Source organism: Pongo pygmaeus, chromosome 8 (assembly GCF_028885625.2).
Source record: "Pongo pygmaeus isolate AG05252 chromosome 8, NHGRI_mPonPyg2-v2.0_pri, whole genome shotgun sequence".
NCBI classification, from domain to species: Eukaryota; Metazoa; Chordata; class Mammalia; order Primates; family Hominidae; genus Pongo; species Pongo pygmaeus.
This window is the reverse complement of record NC_072381.2, coordinates 34,622,868-34,645,431: the sequence shown is the minus strand read 5'-3', so window position 1 is coordinate 34,645,431 and position 22,564 is coordinate 34,622,868.

Sequence of the window (22,564 nt, the reverse complement as noted above, 5' to 3'; positions counted from 1 at the left end):
AAGGATACACCAAGCTGCTGATTCCCTTTCATGTAAGGCAGGCTCCAAACCTCTGCATGAAGAGAGGGGAAGGAAAACCAGTGAGTAAAGTGAGCAAGCTGCTCTCTCTGGCTCTTTAGCAGCTCAGGCCAACTCTGGAAGCTTCCTGGAAATGAGCTCCCCAATCCCTCACTCATGGGACCCACCAGGTGGACAGTTGAGCCAATGAGGGTCTTCAGACCCTTCAAGACCTTCAGAAGGGTCTTGACCCTTCAGAGGGTCAAGCTCTGAATAAATTCAGAGATTGAGTTTATTAAGTTCACAGGTTAATTTGTGATGGTGGCAAACATACCATTCAGGACCACTCAGCAGGTAGTAGACACCTTCTAGGAGGCAGGCTCTGTCTATCCCTTTTGTCCACTGTTCACACTATCCTCCCATAAATTCATTTTATGTCCAGTGTACAAATTCCCTAGCAAACCTCACCCTAGTTCCACTCCTCGTGGCTACAAAAGCATCAAAACCCTATGGTTTCTTCCTCTTTACTATTCCTGTATCTCTGAGTGTCTTGCTGACTGAGACATGTATTTTTTGCTGACAGAAACATGTTTGCCTAATTTTACTTATTCAATACATTCTATTTCTACTAGCAAAGCGCGTGAACCACAAACAGAACTCTAAGGACACAGACAGAATCTCTTTCAAGGCACACTTTCCATTCATATTATTTTACCAATTATATTTCCCAACTTTGGAAAATTTTCATTCAGATCTTCAGATTAACAGTCTCATCCCCATGTACCACACCACCTGTGCCTTTATGCACTTCTTATCTGTTTATGAATAAGCTCACTTCAGTGTTTTATCTACGTTCTTCCCTCTTCTCAACAGTTGCCATCATTGCAAATGGTGGGTTCATACTCTCACCCAGAGTTACAACGTCTGTGTGCTTTCTCACTGTTATTGGGTGATCTCTTAAAATGCCAAGAAATCATCTCTGGATTTCCAGACACAGAATAATTGAAGATATCTGTTCACAATGGCCAATGGGACATTTTATTAAGAGGTGAAATGTGTCTCCTCTGTAATCTACCTAAGGCAGTTCATCTTGGGAGCAGACATGGTGAAGGGGTCGGGGAGACAACTGGCAACCTAGCAGGAACCTAATAATGGGGTGAAATGGTTCTCTGCCTTCCATCTTCCCCAACCACGTGGAAGACCCATGGCATCCATTGCAGGTGAGTCATGTGACCTGAATATCAGCAAGATTGGTTTAAAATGCAATTTTATAGTAAGACTTGTTTTACATCAGAATGTAGTGAATTTGGATTCATTTTCAAAAGGGAGTCTTAGGATTATTCTGGGTTTTAAACTGATAGGCAAATCTCCCATGAGAGTTTGAAGTTCCCTTGAACCATTGCCAGATCTCACACAAGATAGAGTGGTAACAGACTCACAGAAAGCAGTGGCTAATGTTTCTTACAAGCGTTAAAAAGACAACTCACGTTATCACTTTCTTTCAATGCACAGTGATGCTTTGTGCAGTGCTTGGGTCCCACCGATCTGTACGTGGCTTGACATGCACCCACGTTTTGATGTAATAATTATAGGCAAATATGGAAAAACCAGACAGTTGTTCCAGAATTGAGGGTAATTTTTTAAAAACTTGGTTACTGTTTTGAAAATTGTATGTAATGAGAAATTTGGATTCTGATCCATCTTCATTCAAAAAAGTGCTCATGCAAAGACACAATGTATAGTTTGCAAAGGGTTAAAATTGAAATGTGATTTGAGTACTATAGGAGTCCAGCAAAGGGGCGAAGGTCTGTAATCATGTGATGGAGACTGTTTTTGTACCTTCTGATCATGGTGACCGCGATGGAAAGTTACACACTTCTGAAGGCCATCTTTTCATGTCTACTCTGTCCCTGCTAAAGTCAGACAGCGGATAAGTAATCTTTGGATGTCTAATTCAAACTTCTACCAGTGACTATTCTCTGCATATCTGAAAATGGTGTATGGCAGTGGTCTAAAGCAGTCACTTGGGTGGGTGACTTCACCCATGGGTGGTGGCATACATATCAGGCCAAACATGAAAAACCTGGAATAGGGTGATTTGAAAGGGATATCCCTTTGATTAGGTTTTCAAATGACTACGGCCATGTCTTGGTTAAATTCATGACTGTCTTCCTAATAGCACCTTGAGTTTATGCATTGGAAATGGTGCTACTAGAAGTCAGTGTTTGATCATCTCTGATTGTGGGAAAAATTCATTTCTCTGTCAATGGACTAAAAGAGGCAAACAAAAAGTGGCAGTTGAAGGAGAAAAATGGTTCCACATTTGGGGCATGTTTTCTGAGGCTTTCAGAACACATTGAAACATATTATGTAACCTCTGCCAGGGCCTTGTCCTCCTAGTATAGGGAGGAGATTTCAATGAATAATGCACTGATGGTTTGAAGTACTGGGTTCTAATCCTTGCATTAGATATGAGGTACTCAGTTTCCTAATCAAAAAATGTCAAACTTGAATTAGACTGTCACAGTTCAAATAGATAGATAGGTGGATAGATAGATAGATAGATAGATAGATAGATAGATAGATAGATAGATAGATAGATAGATAGATTTTTCTATCATTGATGAGAATGAAAGAGGCATGCTTTGAAATTTGCTCAATCTTTCTGAACTACCCAATCCACGAAGAATCTCTTGCTTAGAAATATTGAAGGGAGTGAGTGGCTGAGTCTTTTATTTTGGCTGAAACAAGCCTCGAAAGAGAAGGATACTTGGGAAAAGGAACAACACCATGGGATCTGGGGCTTTATTTCTGTGTTGAGCGTTTTTGTGTTCTAGTCATTCTAAAATTAGCTTTCTCTCAAAAGGTGGTTTCTTAAAGAAGGCTCTTATTTGAATGTGGGATGACACTGGATAACAATTTAGTGATCAAAATTTGGCAGAGGTTCCTCTTCAGCTTCTGGCGGGCTGATATTCAAGTGAGAGCCACCCCCATCTGCTGTGCTGAGTAACAGGAACACAGGCAAGAAACTAGTAAAAACCTCCCCACGTAGGCAAAACCACTATGGGCTCACCTACCCTCTATATATATGGAGAATGTAGCTATCAAGTTCCAAAAAGAGGAAGAATGGCAAGTTCCTGGCATGTGTGTCATTTCAACTGGCACCTCTTCTGCAAAAAGTTTCCAAGAATCTTAGAAAGCATTGGACTTGGAAACTCCATTTTCTCACTTCTCTTTTCAGTGTGATCAGTAAATTCAAATATGTAAAAGTGACACGTTTGGAGGGATGTCGTACTCATGCAACCAGTGTAGTCTTGGCTAATGTTCACAGCTCAGAAGTAGACACTATTCTTGCCTGGTAGAGTTATGATCTAAGCTGACAAGACAGAATCCCAGAGATATGTAAGAAAATAGTCTTCCATGTGGCTCCAGGAAGCTTCTATTCAAGCCAGGATTAATGCGCTAAATGTAAAATGAATTAGCAACCTTGTTCTTTCTTGCTTGTGAGCTGGTTTCACAGTCCTATTTCAGCCTCACCTCTATTGTTTTTGCAATTCACTTCTGAGCTCTGCTTTGGGACTTCTGTTTTCTAGATTTTTGACCATCTATATTAATGCCGAGTCTTCACTTCCAGGCTAGACTATGGAAGGCTTGAGGAAGATTGCTCTTTTACCTTCTATCACCTTAAATAAAGTAGGGCAGTGCTAGCAAGCACATGCAATACAGGCTTAAATAACAACTAACTTAGTAGTAGTTAACTTAATTACTTAATCAGCAAAGCCTGCCTTACCCTGTTATCTTTCTCTAGGCCAGTTGTTCTAATATGTCAGCCTCCAGAACAGGGCCATTTAAATCAGACTTTCCACTGATCTTCAGCGAAATGAGAAAAATAAGGACAACGAAGATAGCTTTTCATAACACCAAATTTATTCTAATTAAAGAACTAATGTTTATTCTAAACTCAGGTCTTGCTTCGACTTTGGTATTGAAATGGCCTTTTTCTAAATTAAAATACTCATGGCAGTAGATGATAATTACCTATTTGTTATTTAATATTCTTAGTTGACAACATAAACATTTTAGCAAGCCTATGTTTCACTCCTACCTTCCTTATTTCTTCTTAAATATTATTAGTCCACTGATGATATGGTTTGGCTATGTCCCCATCCAAATCTCATCTTGACTTACCATAATCCCCATGTGCCAAGGGTGAAGCCAGGTGGAGATAATTGAATCGTGGGGGCAATTTCCTCCATACTGTGCTCATGATAGTCAATAAGTCTCAAGAGATCTGATGGTTTTATAAACGGGAGTTCCCCTGCACAAGCCCTCTTGCCTGCTGCCATGTAAGACACAACTATGCTCCTCATTCACCTTCTGCCATGATTGTGAGGCCTCCGTAGCCATGTGGAGCTGTGAGTCAATTAAACCTCTTTCCTTTATAAATTACCCAGTCTCAGGTATGTCTCACACTGTCTCAGCAGCGTGAGAACAGACTAATACATCCAAATAACTCAGAAGTCTAGGAAGTGTCACTTCAGAGGGCAGGACTCTTGGTTTTTGTTTGTGTTTTTAAAGCCATGTATTATAATAGGTAACTTGGGTTGATTTTTTCAGTAATGGTCCACAATGCTGCTGCCTGATTTCTTCCTTCTAGCATCAGCTGAACTTTACAAGAAGAAATGCACAAGCATCTACACTTTTGGGTAAACCCCTCTGGACAGTGAGTCTGGGCTGGGCCATGTGATTTGCTTGAACCAATGGGACAGCAACAAATCTGACACAAGCAGATATCTGAAAAGAGCTTGCAGGCTGGGTTTGCCCTCTGTGTTAGTCCACTTTCACACTGCTATGAAGATACCACCTGAGACTCAGGTAATTTATAAGGGAAAGGGGTTTAATTGACTCACAGTTCTGCATGGCTGGGGAGGCCTCAGGAAACTTACAATCATGGCAGAAAGGGAAGCAGACACCCTCTTCACAAGGCAGCAGGAGAGAGAAGAGTGAGAAGCAAATGAAGAAGAGCTCCTTATAAAACCATCAGATCTCATGAGAACTCACTCACTACCATGAGAACAGCATGGGGAAAACTGTCCCCATGATCCAATCATCTCTCACTGGGCTTCTCCGTCAACATGTGGGGATTATGGGGACTATAATTTGAGATGAGATTTGGGTGGGGACACAGAGCCAAACCATATTACCCTCTAAGTATTCCTGGAACACTGCCTCTGTCATGCCAAGGAGCCCTGGCTGGCCCGATGGATGATGAGAAGAGCGTGGCCCAGTCACCCACTTGTGCCAGCCAACAGCCAGCTAAGCACCAGCAATGTGAGTGTGGCCATTGGGACCAGCCAGCATCCTGCCAGCTTACCAGATCAGCACAGACACAGGACCAAGCCCAGCAGAGACCCTGAGGGCCCATGCAAGAACTGCCCAGGAGAATAATGAGCTAAACGAGTGGTTGCTGCTTTGAATGACCATGTTTTGTGGTGGTTTGTTACACAGCTGTAGATAACCAATACAGTGACATAACTTCTGGTCTCCAAAATTTTGTGAAGAATGTGTAAGGTTATCTAACATCCATAAAAACATGGTTATGATATAACAAAATCCATTCACTCAAAGTGAATTTGAACTCTTGTGTTCTTTAAGGCTTACCCCCATGCCCTCTTAAAAGTGTTTCCAGAGCAGGAACCTAGTACAAGGCCTGGTTTATAGGAGCCTCTCAATCACCATCTTTTGAATCAATCTAATTAGCCTGTGATCAGGGTTGGCCTTGTGGCTGGAATGGCCCACTGACTGTGACTTGAAGGTTGTAGGAAAAGCTTCCTCTCTCCATGCATCCCCTTGATTAATACTTAAAATTTCCACATCAGCAATTTGTTTCCTGTGCTGAAGTTGTGTCTCCCATGGGGCCTTTTAAAAAATGCACACATTCCTGGCTTAGTTAGCACACTGCCATCCCTTTCCTGCCAATGGACTTATCAGATGTCCTGGTCACCAAGGGGTCAAAGTTGGGGTAAGAGAAACAGCAAAAAGGAGAAGTAATGCTGAAAGGGGTGAAAAGGGCCCCTGCGACCACACAGGGTGCTGAACATGCTTCCCAGTGTTGCTGAATCAGCTCTGCTTCCCAAGAACCCACCTAAAGGCTGAATTGCCCACTTGAAGGAGAGGAGAAATGGAATCTGCCTGCTCTGTGGATTCTTGCCCTGGGGGCGTATGTGGGTGGGTGTAGGGTAAGATTCATCACCTCCAAGTATTAGCATTTCTCTTGGAAAGCCTTACGTTCTCCCTTGTACCCCCAAACCAGCATTTTGTAGATAACTTGGGAGGGTGCACACTGGGCCTCTGCTCTTGGCTACATTTTCTATGGTCACACCCTGGATGTCTCTCTCCCCTTTTTTCTTAAAGACTCTTTGGATGTCAATTGGGTTTACCAACATACAAAATCACAGTGATGAAAGCCACAGAGGGGACAGGCCGGCGGGATGCATGGCTTGCTGCTGCCAGATTCTGTCTTTCTGGACATTATCCGAGTTTAATGAGTTGAAACTCACAAGTATAATTAGCAGGAGGCTTAAGATACTACTCTCTGTACGTAATTGAATTTAATTTACAGCTTGAACAATTGCATTTACATGTTCAACCAAATGTTGGTCTTTGTTAATTCTAAAAGTCTCCATCTACATTTATCTAGGAAGGCTTAGCGAGGCCAAGGGTCACTTGTAAGAGTGAGGGTGTTTGAGTATATCTGTACTTGGATTGGAAAGAGAGTCTGTGAAATGTAATCCTTGGAAACTGCCTAATAGACTTTAGGCTTTCTGCATGAGACATGTTATCAGCTTTCTAAATGTATAGTCTTAAGCCTTAAAAGAGTGCTGTTCTGTTGCTTAATTCAGCAACCCAAAGCTTCCTACGTTGAAAAGTACTTAGCATAATTAAACTACTGACTGTTCTTGAAGAGGGAAGGTGGGTTTTGTTTTAAGATTACAGGTGGCATTTCCAAGCAGCTCTGAGTCAGGGCCATCTTGATAGTATAGGCTATCTTGCATTCTGCCATCCTTGAATTGCAGGCATAGCAAACTAAAAGTGCTTGTAAGAGGCAGTGTAATTCCATACACATGTTCCCTATGGTACCCCCAGGCACAGACAAAAGTATCTCTTCCCTCCCTCCCCCACCCCCTTCTTTAGTGAGCTAAAGCAGAGGCTGAACAACACAGTGTTTGCAAAGCTGAACTCTTCCTTCATGGGCATTTGGAGCAAACACTCTAAAGACCTATGATCTCATCCTCAAACCTCACAGGCATCCTAGAGGAACTGCAAGGCTTGGCCCAGTGCAATTGCTGTCATCCGACTTCAGCTGAGACTTCTCTGCTATTTGGCTCCCTTTGTATTAGGGTTTCTCAAAATAGAATAATGTATACATATAACCTCTTCCCAGGAAATAATCCACAGATTACAGTGTTGAATTACAATGTTACTTAAATTTATACAAACATAAAAACACTTATAGCTTCAAAAAAACTAAATGCATTCACAAATAACATGGAAACAAGCCTATAAAGCCAGTGACATTCAAATTAGCACCATTAATTTAAAGAGATGCCTGATTTTGTTTTGCAGAAACTTACCTATGCATTGGTAAGAGCCGCTGCCGCATGTGTTCTGGTCAGTCGGCCCTGTCTCGGCTAACAGAGGAGCATACGGTGGCTCAGTTCTTGCCTCACTTTTCTGTGTCAAAATCAAAGTGAATTTTTAGGTCTATAGCACACTGAGCCATTGGTCTTTCAGAACGTCAACGTCCATTTGTGTATAAAGTCTGCCTCTGTTTTCTTGCACTAACCTGTGGCAGTTAATGTCATGATGCTTTGGGAGAGAGAGAGCTGGGGAAAGAGAGAACAGTAGTGGGAGAAGCTGTTGGTTGCACAGGCAAGGGGACAATGCCCAGATAGTAGCCCTGCCTTTGTGAATGAGCTCTAGGTTCCAGAGTTTGGGGGTTCCATGCCATTGTAACCATCCCATGGGTTCTTCTTGGCCCCTGCCTAGATAAAGCTGGTTTATCAAGGGAGGGAATTCCAATAAAGTTTTATACATGCGGAGCCGGCTAAACAGGAGATCAGAATTTTATTTGTACTCAAATCAGCCTCCCTGAAAATTCGGAGGTTAGGGTTTTTCAAAGATAATTTGGGGGAAGAGGAGGGGTAGCTAGGCAATGGGCACTTGCTGCTGATTGGTTGGGGTGCGGTCATAAGGGTGTAGGAAATGGTCCTCATATGTGCTGGATCACTTCTGCGTGGGGCCACAGGAGCAGTTGGTGGGTCCAGGTGAATCATCATTGTCAGACATGCAAAAAACCTAAAAAGACATCGCAAAAGGCCAAATTGGGGTTCTACAATAGTGATGTTATCTGCAGGAGAAATTGGGGGAAATTGCATATCTTTGAGGACTAAGCTCTGATGTTTTTATCTTGCCCAAATTCCTGTCTAAGGGATCTGGGGAGTCATGCCCTACAAAACGTAAATCCTCATCAGATGGGTTTTACTTAACCCTATATATCATGACTTATTTTCCAAATGGTCTCTGGCATAACATTACAAGGCAAGGACGAAAATCAAACTATTTTACCCCAAAACATGTTTCTTTGACATATCTTGAAATGGCCCTGCAAGCCATCCTTTCTGGGGGAAAATTTGCATTTGTACAGAATCTCTATTAACGTAGCTAGATCTTTTTCTTCCAGGCCCTCCCAATCCTAAAGAGATTACCTAAGAATCTAACACCTTTTATAGACCTGAATAGGAAACATTTGTCATCTATTGTCTCTAACGGCAGCCACTATAAGACTTCAAAAGAACCTTGGTCTCCAGTCTTTTATCTTAACCTGAACATTTCCTTTCTATCAATCCCAGGTCTTTAGACAAACTCAACCAATTGTCAACCAGAAAATGTTTAAATTTATCTATAGCCTCGAAGCACACCCCCCCACAACATCAAGTAGTCCCGCCTTTCTGAAACAAACCAATGTATTCCTTAAATGTACTTGATTGATGTCTTATGCCTCCCTAAAATGTACAAAACCAAGCTGCACCTCAACCAACTTAGGCACACATTCTCAGAACCCCCTGAGGTCTGTGTCAGGGGCCATGGTCACTCATATATGGTTCAGAATAAATCTCTTAAAATATTGTACAGAGTTTGACTCTTTTCATCAACATTTTGTAATCTCTGGAATAGTGGCTGGCAATTGCTTATGTGTACACCTTAACAGAATTTAGACTCCTTTCATCCTCCTAGCCTGATGGCCTCTTATTAGCTTTACAAAGGCAGCTTAGTTTGGGGGAAGGGCTGTTATCATTTAAACTATAAAATAAATGTCCCCCAAAGTTAGCCTGGCCCAGGCCCAGGAATGATTAAGGACAGTTTGAAGGCCAAAGGCAAGAAGGGGATTCATTAGATCAGATGTCTTTCACTGCCATAATTTTCTCACTGTTATAAGTTTTGCAAAGACAGTTTCACCATCTTCAGAAGGAGTTGTGTGGATGGAGAGTGTGGTAGCAGACATGCTTCTTCTTGGTCAGGTGAATGGTTACCAGCACACATCTAAAAACAGCCCATTGTCTCAACAGAGGTTGGTCTATGCCCCGTGAGAGCAGGAGGCAGATGACAGTATCAGGAGCAGCTTCTCTTTACAGCAGAAGAGACCAGGCTTCCCTTCTGAGAATTCCTATTGTCTGTGGCCTTCTTAAAAAGATGGCACTCATTGGCCCACACTTCACAGACCTGAGTCTTGAGAGATGGAGTAGTCCTCATCTTTCTGGAGGCCCAATGCCACTTCCAAATCTATACCAGTCCTTGCTCCTGCTCCTTGGAAGGTCATGCCCCATCTTGGCCAACATTCACTTGCTCTCTCTATTGCTGTCACTCACCCATACCCTGGTCAGGGTCTGTCATTCATACACTTGGGAATCAGCTTCATTGTCTTCATTGACACCTCTAATCCTGTTGACATTTTTTCTGATTTTATTTGGGCTGCAAGTTCAGCCTCTGGACTTTGCTGCTCTTTGACTGACTTCCCCAGCATCGATGGCTTTTCACTAGCTCTTCACTTCAGCCCTCTACTCAGGTGGCTGCTACGTTCACCTTGCCATCACTTAGAACTCTTCCACCTCTGAAAGCTTAACTTTCACATCTTACTCTCTGGCCACACATTTCTCCCTTTTGTCTCATTACTGTTCTTTGACCTCATCCAAATATCTCTGATTGCTCTAATTTATTCCATCCTATCACTGTATCCTAACTTTACATCCTTACAGCCTAGACTTCATCATCTATTGCTTTATCCGCTCATTTGCCAAACTCCTCAGTTCCTTTGATCTGTTGTCCTTCTGTTACACGTGCCCCATAAAAACCTAACTCCAGATCAGCTGTTTGATTTCTGTGTTTTCTTACATTACAAACATCTCTGACTAGTGAGACTAAGATTGGACTCAGAGTTGCTCCATAATTATTTTATATTTGTCTTTTTTATTCCCCACACAGGTTATTTCAAACATCATTTCTTCTCAAATATTCTACCCCTGCATGCTTTCTCATGTGTTTAGCAGGGAACTAAATTTCTATTTATAAATGAAGTCCATTCTATAGAAACCACTTCCATTGCAATCCCAGCATTTTGGGAGGCCGAGTCAGGTGGGTCACCTGAGATCAGGAGTTTGAGACCAGCCTGGCCAACTTGATGAAATCCCGTCTCTACTAAAAAAATACAAAATAGCTGAGCATGGTGGCACATGCCTATAATCCCAGCTACTCAGGAGGTGGAAGCAGGAGAATTGCTTGAACCTGGTAGGCAGAGGTTGCAGTGAGCTGAGATCGCACCACTGCACTCCAGCCTGGGTGACAGAGAGAGATTCTGTCTCAAAAAAAAAAGAAAGAAACCACCTTCACCTTCATTGTCTGCTCCCTAAAACTTAGCTACACAGGCATTCATTCTTCCTTCCTGATTAAATAGCAGATAAGAATTTCAGGACTCACTCTGAATTCTTTCTTGGGTGAGGTCCAAGAACCATCTCTTAGGGTCTGGACTGGGGCCCCTTTCCTGTAACATATTCGCTGAAAGAGTTTTTCACTCACATTGTGTTCACTTAATCAATCACCTCCCACTCACTCCTTAATCCATGGCCTGCTAGCTGCTGTACCCATCTTTGCACCTAACCACCTCTTGAACCTTGTCTACCTGTCAGGAAATCTAGTGCAAGCTTTCCTCTTTATCTTATATCCTCTCTGTAACAACTGACACTGTAGAGCACTCCCAGCTAGTCAACACTTAAACTTAGCTTCCATTACACTGCACTCTCTTGATTTTCTTCCTACCCCTTTGCCTGTTGTTTGTTGATCTAACCTTCATCTCTGTTTCTTTAACTTTAGAGGTTCCTGAGATTCTCTCTTGGGCACTCTTCTCTTCTTACTTTTTGCATCCTTACTGAGAAGTCTCAATAATTACCATGGCTTCAAGTTGTTGAAGAGCTATAGAAACAACATTTATAAATTTGAATTCCAGACAGGGGATGCCATTCAGAGGTGAATAATCAATCCCAGTGGTTTCATCACTGGGAACATTTTCAGACTCTGGGCCTGAACTGAGGATTATCTTGAGTAACTAACTCAGAGGCACACTACTAAAGGAAACTGAAACAAACAAGGCTCTCAATGATTGTGAAAGGCTGAAATGACATGTCGGAATCTTAAGGAAACCCAAAAGTGCGCCCTGTTTTTCTCATAGAACATTTATTGAACTTTGGGATGGCGTGTGTGTGGTGAATTAAAGATGGTCATAAATTCTTTCACCCTTCTTCCATTGAGAGTTGAGATTTATGTCCCTCACCCTTGAATCTAGGCAGGCTCAGTGACTGCTCTGACAAATAAAATACTACAGAAGTGATGCTGAAACAAATTCTAAGCCCAGGCTTTAAAAAATTGGCAGCTTCCGTTTCCTACCTCCTAGAACCCAAAAGTCATGCTGTGAGAATATCCAAACAGCTACATGCACCTGCCCATGTGGAGAGGAATCTTAGCCAATAGCCTCAGCTAAGCTCCCAGCCAACAGCCAGTACCAACTTGCCAGACATGTGAGTAAGCCATCGTAGAACTGGATTCTTCCAAACCCAGTTGAACCACTCCAGCCAATGCTCCACAGCAAAGAAGTGAAGCATCCACATCAAACCTTTCCCAAATTGCAGATTCATGATCAAAATAAATGGCTATTATTGCCTTAAGCAACTGAGTTTCAGGGTGGTTTGTTCGACAGCACTAGATAACTGAAAAGCATAGAAGACTTTAAAAACGTAAAATGCTTCTCAAAGGCTCAGTAAAATCTTCCATAATCTTAGGAGGCTTAGGAAAAAGAGTTCTACCAGAGGGAGTTAGCCTGATTCAAATACCCAACTTGCCTCCTCTTCAAGAAATTTCCTAGATTTCTGAGCTGGTGGGGAGAGTTGAAGAGGTGAGTTATTGCAGGGGGGAGCAAGAGGCAAAAGAGTTAAGTCCAAAACTTCTGAAGTACAGAATTGAATTCCCTGCAGTGTCCCAAGGATGAGGAGACAAAAATCCATCAGGCACTTGAGAAAAATGCCCAGAAGGGCCACTCACTCTATCCCCCAAAATAAGGGTTGTATAAAGGATGAAGTTTGTCATACTAAGACTCCTAACAAGTCTTGTTTTGGCTCAATCTATGAATGGGTTGAGGTGATGAGATAATTGCATTACCTACCTAACAGGAAAGCAAGAGAAAATTGTTACTGGTGAAAAATATCATCTGGAGATTTTATGACTTTTTTGGGGACACTGTCTAGCATATTATCAAAACTTACCAGACTACTGAAGATGCAAGAATATGCAATCTATATTCAGGCAAAAATATAAAGCAATAGAAGATAAGACATGGGCATAGAGACAAGAGCTTCAAAGTCATTTTGGTTAACATGTTAAAGAGAACATAGGAAAGATGTGCAAAAATGGGTAAAAATAAAGTATTTCAACAGAGAACTGTAATGCATAAAAGAGAATCAAATGAATGGTCTAGAGATATTAAACACAGTGTTCAAAATTAACATATCATTTATGGCCTTAAAATCAGACCAGAAACATCAAAAGGCAAAATTAATGAACTCAAAGATAGATCAATAAGAAATAAAGTGAAGCACAGAGAAAAAGGAAAAAGAATGAAGAAAACAGATAAACTATAAAATAAAATGAAAGACAGATAAAGATCTAACATGTCTGAATGGAATTCCAGGAGGAGATAGAGAACAGGTTCAAAAAATATTTGAAGTGATAATTGCTAAGGTTGTCTAGGATGATTAAAGACACAAACCAACAGAGTCACAAAACTCAGTGGGCCCTTGATAGAATAAATACAAAGAAACCACCCATAGGCACATCACACTAAAACTTCTAAATACAAAAAAAACCAACCAACCAACCAACAAAAAATCTTTAGAGATTAGCCTGAGAAAGAAGAAATACTATTTTCAAAGTAGGAGCTTAAAATAAGACTGATGGTTGACTTCAACAGAAACTGTAAAAGCCAGAAGACAATAGAATGGCACATTGGAAGTGCTGAAAGTAAACAAAGCAAACAAACAAACAAACAAAAAACCCAGTTAAAATTCTATGAGAAAATGGGATAAAATAAAGATCAAAATTGAAAGCAAAAACAAAGGCATATTCAGACAATCAAAAGTTGAGAACTTTTTCTCCAGACGACTGAAACTATAAGGAACATTTTCAAAAGATCTTTGAGCTGAAGGAAAATAATTTAAGATAGAAGCATAGAACTGGAAGAAGAATGAAAAACACTAGAAACTGTGAATATGGGAGTAAATATCAAATAATATTGACGGTTTATAAGAAAATTAAGAATATCTTGTTGGTTAATGACAAGTAAAGTAAATGCAGATGAATCGTACAATTCTTGCATTATTTGAGACATAATACAAATATTAATTTTTAATAAGGTGGATAGTAATTAGTTAAGGCTGCAGATTATACAATAATATTACCCTAAATAATTAAAAAGAAAGGAGGAAACTTTAAAAATGTATTTGATTAATCTAAAAGAATGAACAAAAGAAGGAATAAAAGAATTAAAACAGAGGGTACAAATTGTGGAGAAATACAATTGATTCATCCCCAGAAAATTCACACTTAAGCCATTAAATCAAGCCCTTTGATTAAACCATTGAATACCTGTCAAATGAACTTGATGGTCTACTCAGTTGTACCCACAGGGTGAAAACTGGTAGACGCTCATTTGAATTTACTGGGTGAGGACCAGGAAATACGAACTGCACTGACTTTAGCTGTACCTCAATAAGCTTCATGCACAGCACCGTACCCTGCCTAGTTGGATCTCCCAAGACTGCCTGAAATAGACCTCCTCTAGCATCTTTTAAAAATCCCACTGTGAGGGTCTTTTTCTAGAAATATTTGTCCCCCAGACTGTGTGCTCTCTCTGTCTTTCCCTCAATCAGTCTTCAGAGATCTCTGTTGCTGCTGGACTCCATTCTTTGCTCAAGGAAACACCTTTGCTTTGCATAGACCTAAGTAAATAATAGACATTTAGATTACCATGACTGCTCTCTTTGGTATGGTATGTATTGACATTTAACACCTTAAAAGGGGGAGGGAGGAGCACACCCAGCATGCAGTCAGAGTGATATCACAACACAAACTTTTTTAAAAAAATGTAAACTGAAGTCCAACTATATCAGTAATTATATTAAAGATTGCCAAGCAGAATAAGAAAAGCAACTATGTGCTCTTTGTAACACAACACTTTACAGACAGTTCCTCAACTTCCACTGGTTTGCTTTATGACTTTTTGACTTTAGGATGGTGCAAAAGTGAGGCACATTTGGTAGAAACTTTACTTCAATTTAGAATTTCAATTTTTTTCTGGGCTAGCAGTAGGTGATAAGATGCTCTCTTGCGATGCTGGGCAGGTAGCAAGCCACAGCTCCCAGTTAGCCGTGCAATCACAAAGGGTAAATAATGAATACTTTACAGTGTACTGTGTTTCCAGGATTTTTTTTGATATTGTGTTTTATATTTTTGCATCCCTTTGTTACAAGAAAGGGGTCCCGATCCAGACTGCAAGAGAGGGTTCTTGGATCTCATGGAAGAAAGAATTCAGAGCGAGTCCATAGAGTAAAGTGAAAGCAAGTTTATTAAGAAAGTAAAGGAATAAAAGAATGGCTACTCCATAGACAGAGCAGTGCTGAGGGCTGCTGGTTGCCCATTTTTATGGTTATTTCTTGATAATAGGCTATACAAGGGTTGGATTTTTTTATGCCTCCCCTTTTTAGACCATAACTTCCTGATATTGCCATGTGATTTGTAAACACTCATGGCACTGGTGGAAGTGTAGCAGTGAGCATGACCAGAGGTCACTCTTGTGACCATCTTGGTTTTGATGGGTTTTAGCCAGCTTCTTTACTGCAACCTGTTTTATCAGCAAGGTCTTTATGACCTGTATCTTGTGCTGACCTCCTGTCTCATCCTGTGACTTACAATGCCTTAACTGTCTGGGATTGCAGCCCAGTAGGTCTCAGCCTTATTTTACCCAGGTCCTATTTAAGATGGAGTTGCTCTGGTTCACATACCTCTGACACCTTCATGTCTACAAAATGCCCATCTGTGTATAGTATTCACCACAGTAGGCTTTGTGTTACACAATTTTGCCCCATTTTACATTTACCTACATCTAGACCAAAGTAAGTGTTTGGAGCCCATCTGAGATAGGCTAAGTTAAACTATGATGTTTGTTAGGTTAGATGTACTCATTGCATTTTCAACATAGAATATTTTCAACCTATGATGAATTTATTGAGAGGTAACCCCATTGTAAGTTGAAGAGCATGTATAAATATAAAGACATAGAAAGGTTAAAAGTAAAAAAAGATGGGTAAAAGATATACTGTACTGATATCAACCAAAAGATCCTATACCTATATTCATATCAGAACCTTGTACCTATATTCATATCAGGTAAGGCATAAGACAGGGTATTTTATTTGAGGTACTGATTAAAAGATAATTCAAGAAGAAAATAGAACAATTCTTTTCTGCCCAAAAACAAAACTCCAAAACATATAAAACTAATAGTGATAGAATTGTTTTTAAGTAGACCAATTCTCAATCATGGTGTTGAAGATTTATTTATTTTTTCTGTAACTGATCAAATAAGCAGAGATCATATGCTTGACCATTAAAGAAAGCTCTTCAAAATATCTCAGAATTGATATCATACAAATTTATGTCTTAGACCTCAGAAAAAATGAATTAAAAATAAATAAGAGATATGTTAAAGATTATCAAATGTTCAGAAATTAAGTAAAACATTTCTAAATAACTCATGGGCAATGAAGAAATCATGATGGAAATTAGAGAGTATTTTGAACTGAATGCTAATGAGCTAATAAAACATGAAAACTTGCAGAATGCAGCTGAAGAGGTGCTCAGAGAAGTTTTTGAGCTCCAAATTCACTTGTTGGAAATAAAGAAAGCTTAAAAATCTAAATTTCTATACCAACAAGCTAGAAAAAGACTTTGTATTATATCCAAAGAAAATAGATATGAGTAGAAGCCTTAAAAATAGTTCTTTGAAAGCATTAATAGAATTAACAAATTGCTAGTAAGGCCAATTTAGAAGATGGCTGGAAAACCCCACAAATTAGTAACATTAAGACAGAAAAGAGGGACAAAAATACATCTTCTAGAGACATTAGGAATAATATAGGGATATTATGAATAATTTTATGTCAAAGCTTTAAAAAATTAGATAGAACACACTATTCCTAAGAAAATGCATCAAAAGTGACAGAAGAAGAAATGTAAAAAAACAGAATAGTCTCATATCGAGTCTGTAATTAAAAACCTTCACACAAAGAAAACTCCAGGTCAGGTTGTTTCACTGATAAAATTTTACAAATATTAAGAAAAGAAGCCATACCAAATTTAAACAAACATATCCAGAGAATAGAAAAAAAAACTGAATACTACTGATATGGTTTAGATCTGTGTCTCCATCCAAACCTCATGTAGAATTGTAATCCCCGCATGTCAGGGGAGGGAACTGTTGGGAGGTGATTGGATCATGGAGGCAGATTTCCCGCAAGCTATTCTCATGGTAGTGAGCGAGTTTTCACAAGATCTCATGGTTTAAAAGTGTAGCACTTCCCTTGGTCTCCCTCTCTCTCCTTCTCCACCATGGTAAGATGCACTTGCTTCCCCTTCACCTTCCACCACGATTATAAGTTTCCTCAGGCCTCCTAGCCATGCTTCCTGTTAAGCCTGCAGAATTGTGAGTCAAGTAAACCTCTTTTCTTAATAAATTATTCAGTCTGAGGTACTTCTTTATGACAGTATGAAAACAGACTAATACAACTACCAAACATTTATACTAGGTCAGCATAGCCTTGATATTAAAACCTAACAAGATGCAAAAAAGAAAGAGAGAATGAGAGAAGGAAGGAAGGAAGGAAGGAAGGAAGGAAAGAAGGAAGGAAGGAAGAAGGGAGGGAGATTATAGGCCAATATCCTTCATGACCATAGATGCAGAAATCTTAAACAAAAACATAGTAAATAAAATAAATCAATATACAATATATACTTTAGAATTTTAGTCAATTTGCTGTTAGAAATCAAACAAACAACATCATTTACTACATTAATAGTAAGGATGTCTACTATCATCATTTCAATTCAACATTGCACTAGATATTCTAGTGAGTCAGTAGGGCAGAAAAATAGACACAAAATTTAAAGATTATAAAGAAAGAAGTAAATTATCTTCTATAAAGAAGACATGTTTTGTGTGTGTAAAAAATCCAAAAGGATCCTTATTCCACTTAAAGACTGAATTTATTATATCCCTAGATATAATGTCAATATGTAAAAATCTGTTTTATTGCTATATATTAACAATGAACAATTTGAAATGGAAAGTAAATGATAGCACTTAAAATAGCACTAACAAACCCCATCAAATAACCAGAAATAAATTCTCCCAAAAAAGATACAAGGCGTCTACACTTTTTGGTTTTTACTACAAAACATTGCTGAGAGACGTTAAAGACCTAAATAGAGAGGTTTACCATCTTTACAAATTGGAAGACTCAGTGTTTTGAAGATGTTATTTCTGTCCAGTTTGATCTAAAGATTCAATGATATCCAAATCAAAGCCCTAGGAAGCTTTTTAATTTTAGTAATTGGCAAGATATTCTAACTTTATCTGGAAATGCAAAGCACTTAGAATAGCCATGACAGTCTTGAAAGAAAACAAAGTTGGAGGATTTACACCAGCAAGTTTATGAATTACTACAAAGCTATAGTAATTAAGATATAGTATGAGCCAGGGGTGGTGGCTCATTCCTATAATCCCCAACATTCTGGGAAATTGAGGTGGGAGGGTTGCTTGAGCCCAGGAATTTGAGACCAGCCTGGGCAACAGTGAGACCTAGTCTCTACAAAAAATATAAAAAATTAATTGAATGTGGTGGCACATGCCTGTTGTCCTAGCTAACTCAGGAGGCTGAGGTGGGAGGATTGCTTGAGCCCAGGAGTTTGAGGCTGCAGTGAGCCATGACCATGCCACTGCATTCCAGTCTGGGTGATAGAGTGAGACCGTGTCTAAACAAACAAAAAAACACACATGGTATGGACCAAAGGTATATAAATACATCAATGGAAGGAGGCCCAGAAACATACCACTTTTTATATGGCCACCTGATTAATTTTATACTGCTACAATTCTGTAAATGGAAGAATGGTCTTTTCCAATAAGCAGTGATAGGTCCATTGGATATCTGTCCAGGAGAAAAAAATGAAATCTGACTGCTACCCATAACATACACCAAAACAAATTAGAGGTGGATTTATAGACTTATATATAAATGATTAAATAATGAATCTTCTGGAAGAAAACATGAGAGAATATCTTCTTTTTAGAAAAATCACTTTATTGAAATATGATTGACAGGTTGAAAGTTATACGTGTTTAATGTACACGACTTGACAAGTTTGGAGATAAGTATACACTCCTGAAACCATAACCACCATAAAGTTCATAAATGTATTCATCAATCCATTAACTCCTGAAGTTCCTGCCCACTCCCTTTATTATTATTTTATGTGTGTGTGTGTGTGTATGTGTGTGGTATGAACATTTAACATAACATCTACCCTCTCAGTAAATAGTAAGTACAAAATACAGTATTGTTAGTTACAGGCACTATACTGCATAGTAGATCTCTAGAACTTATTTATCCTGTATAACATTGTACCTTTTGGCCATAACCTCCTGATTTCTCCTTCCCCACCCTGCTGGTAACCAGCATTCGCTCTCTGCTTCTAAAAGTTTGACTATTTTAGATTCCACATATAAATGAATAAATGAGATCACACAGAATTTGTCTTTCTGTGTCTGGCTTATTTCACTTAGCATATTGTTCCCTAGGTCCATCAATTGTTGTTAAAAATGACAAGATTTCCTTCTTTTCAAAGGTTAAATAGTGTGCCATGCATATATACATCACACTTTCTTTATTCATTTGCATGTTAGTGGACATCTAGGTTGTTTCCAAATCTTTGCTGTTATGAATAACGCTGCAGTGAACCTGGTGGTGCAGCTGTGACTTCAAGATACTGATTTCAATTCTTTTAGATAAATATATAGAAGTGGGATTGCTGGATCATATGGTGGTTCTACTTTCAATTTTTTTAGGAACCTTTATTGTATTCCTTAATGACTGTAACAATTTACATTCCCACCAACAGTGTACCAAGGTTCCTTTTCCCCATATTCTCCCAAACACTTGTTATATATTGCTTTTTCAATAATAAGGACCCTAACAGGTATGAGGTGATATCTCATTGTGATTTTGATTTATGTATAAGAATTCGTGATGTTGAGCACTTTTTCAGTTACCTGTGGGCCATTTGTATGTCTTCTCTCAAGAAATATCTATTCCACTTTTTGCCCATTTTAAAAATTGGATGATGATGATTATTATTATTGCTATTGACTGGCAGGAGTTCCCTGTATACTTTGGATTTTTTTTTTTTTTTTTTTTTTTTGAGATGGAGCCTTGCTCTGTCACCCAGGCTAGACTAGTGCAGTGGCGCCACCTTGGTTAACTGTAACCTCCGCCTCCTGGGTTCAAGCAATTCTCCTGGCTCAGCCTCCCGAGTAGCTGGGATTACAGGCACACAACACCATGCCCGGCTAATTTTTGTATTTTTAGTACAGACAGGGTTTCATCATGTTCTCCAGGCTGGTCTCAAACTCCTGACCTCAGGTGATCCGCCCTCCTTGGCATCCCAAAGTGCTGGGATTACAGGCGTGAGCTACCCCACCCAGCCTATACTTCGGATATTAACCCCTTATTAGATATGAGGTTTGCAAACATTTTCTCCCATTCTATAGGCTTCCATTTAACTTTGTTGCTTGTTCCTTTTGGAATGCAGAAGCTTTTTAGTATCACTTGATCTGCTTCTGGAATTAGTTAACATATTAATTATTAGGATTGAAATCCTATTACTTTTTGCTGATCATGTTTATGCCTTTTAATTTCATTAATTGAGAATATTTTTCAGGTATTACCTTAGAAGTGAGGGTGTGTGCATCTTGTTAAATTTGGTAGAATTTAATTCCTTTGTGTAAGCAGTCTTTCTTTTTTTTAAATAGTAGTATAAGCATATTATGTATTTATTTTAAGCAGTCTTTCTTGGTTTTATTTGTACTAAAAGCATATTATGTATTTATTTTAAAGTCTTTTTTAATCGGATCATTCATATAATTTGGTTGAAAAAATATATTTTACAGTACTCTTGGAAATTAATAGAGCTGTTGGATGTTGGAATGCTTGTTTGAGAAAGCAAGCTTTATGTTTACCCCTGTTGGGGCTCAGAAACTGATACCCCAAAATATGGCACTTTGACGTGATGAACTGAAGAAGCTTCAAGGTCTCTTGGACCTTCCTCCTTCTCCTGCCTCTCATTTCTTTGTCTCTCTCAAAGCAAAGGATGAAGTTGTTCTGTGAAGTTCCCTTATCTGCCAGAAGTTTGGACCCATTCAAGACAAAAACAGTCACCTCTGCTCCCTTTCTTAAGTTTTCATGAACTGAACTCATGGCAGAAAGAAAGACTGAAGTCTGTCAACACACCTGGAGAGACTTTTCTCACAAACCATTATGTCTGCTCTGTGGGCCCAACAGACTTTTTTTCTAGGCCATTGTACATTCTTCAAGCCCATTGAATTCCCCTAAAAATTGTTTACTACTCCTCCACACTTCCCTATCTCCCTGTCCTCTAAGAAGAAGGGTATAGAACCATCTGTACTTCATTGCACTTTGTGATTTCCCTCTCTTTGCACATAGATAAATTTGTATGCTTTTTCTCTTATTAATCCGCCCTTTTCAGTTCATTTTCAGTGAACCTTCAGAGGGCAAAGGGAAAGTTTTCCCTTGGCCCCTACAGTCGGTTGTATGTTTCTAGAAATTCCATTTCTTCTAGGTTATTCAATTTGTTGTCATATAATCGTTCATGGTAGTCTTTTACGATCCTTTGCATTTTGTGATATTAGGTGTAATGCCTCCTTTTTCATTTACAATTTTATTTATTTGAGTCTTCTCTAGCTCTTTAAGTTAGTTTAGCTAAGAGAGCCAATTTTGTGTATCTTTTCAAAAAACCAACTGTTAATTTTATTGATCTTTTCTACTGTTTTTCTAGTCCCCATTTTATTTATTTATGCCCTGATCTTTATTATTTCCTTCCTCCTGCTAACTTTGGGCTTAGTTTATTGTTCTTTTTCTACTTCCTTGTAAAGTTAAGTTTTTTATTTGCCATATTTCTTTTCTCTTAATGGAGGCATTTATAGCTATAAACTTCCCTCTTAGAACTGTTTTTACTGTATCCCATAAATCTTGGTATGCTGTATTTCCGCTTTTGTTTACCTCAAGGTATTTTCATATTTCCCTTTTGATTTTTTCTTTGACTAATTAATTAGTTGTTCAAGAGTGTGTTGTTTCTTTTCCACATATTTGTGAATTTTTCAATCTTCATTTTGTTATTGATTTCTAGTTTCATACCACTGTGGTTGGAAAGGATACTTGATATGACTTCAATCTTCTTCAATTTGTTAAGACTCGTTTCATGGCCTAACATATATTCTATTTTGGAGTATATTCTGTGTGCTCTTTAGAAGAATGTGTACTCTGCTGTTGTTGGATAGAATGTTCTATATATGTCTTTCAGATCCATTTGGTCTAATGTGTTGTTCAAGTCCACTGTTTCCTTATTGATTTTCTTTCTGAATGATCTAGTCATTGTTGAAAGTGTGGTATTAAAGTCCCCTACTATTACTGTGTTGCTGCCTATTTCTCTCTTCAGTTCTGTTAATATTTGTTTTATATATTATTTAGATGCTCTGAAGTTGGGTACATATATATTTACAATCATTGTATCCTCTTGATGAACTGGCCCTTTGATCATTATATGATGACTTTAT